Raw genomic sequence first — 1,496 nt, 5'->3', positions numbered from 1 at the left:
AAAAATCAAAATTTTGAAGATTAGGAAGAAAGGTTCTATATACCACATTTGCCAGTTATAAGGAAGTCAATTAGTTTATAAAGAATCCTCATCACTTAACAATAAATTGAGTAATCAATTAAACACTTCCAAAAAAAAAAAAAAAATTTAAGTGATAAAAAAGAGAGCTAGCTGCCTAGCCGGCAAATTTGCTGCTGTCACAAGCACAGGCATACTGGATAGAAATGTCTTCCAAATTAGTCCCTTTTAAATATTTATAGCAACTTGACATTATTTTAAATGGATTAGAGAATATTTCTTTCAACTGGTTTGGAGGAAATTTATGTCTTGTGTTTATAATCTATTTAGTTACATAAGATGGAGAGAGAGAGAGGCTCTGCCTTCTCTTTAGAATTCCCCTCTCCTTTCTTCTAGACAACACCAAGAAGAACTTCAAGAGGAGGAAAGTTTTAGATCTAGATCTTCTCTCCTCCCTTTTCACGGTAGCAGTGCTCGGTGTCTTTTCTGTAAGCTCCACCGATCTTTGTTTCTGACGGGTTGCTATAGATCTAATTTATAAATATAGATCCAGATCTAGTCTCTTCAACCTTAAGATCTTATTGTCTTCTTCAGCCAAGGTGTATCTTCCAAAGGGGTGTCTACGATGCCGTGCTCCTTCGCTACTGCTTGTGGGGTTTTTGCTTTTTATTTTTTATTTTGTTTGTCCTGGCCTTCAGGTTGATGATGAAATACATTGGTGTGGGGGCTTAACTTTCACGACCGGATTTTTAGTTTCTAGTTGTTTTTTATTTTTGTTTTGTATTTGAACTACTCATATCTTAGATCTAGTCTGCACGAAGCAGATATGTTCCTTAAATGTAATTGTACATGGGTTAGCGGAAGTTTAAAGTCATTTTGATGCCTTTGTAACCTTCATAACTTTTGACTATAATTTTTCAAAACTGTATGCTTTATGTTGTAAGAGCTTTATGCTCATAAAATTTCATCAATGGAAGTTCATATATATATATATATATATATATATATTTTTTTTTAAAAAAAAAAGTTACATAAGATAACTACAATTAGTGCTTATGATTAGCAAAACACTCGGCTATGATTAGATAACTACAAATTCTAATATCATACATTATTTGAATCTAAATACAGTGGCTTCTTATCTCGTTGTAACTTCTTATCCGGAAGGATATTAATTTGCTTTGCTGTAGGAGTAGGACTCTTCAACGCATGGGGAGTGTAAGCAGTTACGTCTCTTAGAATATGATATCATCATTTCCCATTTCCAAAGCCGATTTCTGATCAGCTGGATCAGAAAATGTACAGGAACAGCCATTTAATTTTAAGAGCCTGCCAAAAACTTGTTGCCATCCTAATTAAGAATTGGTTTATATCGATCATTGGGTTGAGGTTAATTTAGGGTTTTAATTTTGAGCCTCATCAATCAACATGTACGTGGATTGTTGACCCAATTCTGAGCAGATATTTTCGTGCGAGTA

This window comes from Corylus avellana, chromosome ca1, assembly GCF_901000735.1.
Source record: "Corylus avellana chromosome ca1, CavTom2PMs-1.0".
Taxonomy (NCBI): Eukaryota; Viridiplantae; Streptophyta; class Magnoliopsida; order Fagales; family Betulaceae; genus Corylus; species Corylus avellana.
This window is presented reverse-complemented; position numbering follows the sequence as displayed.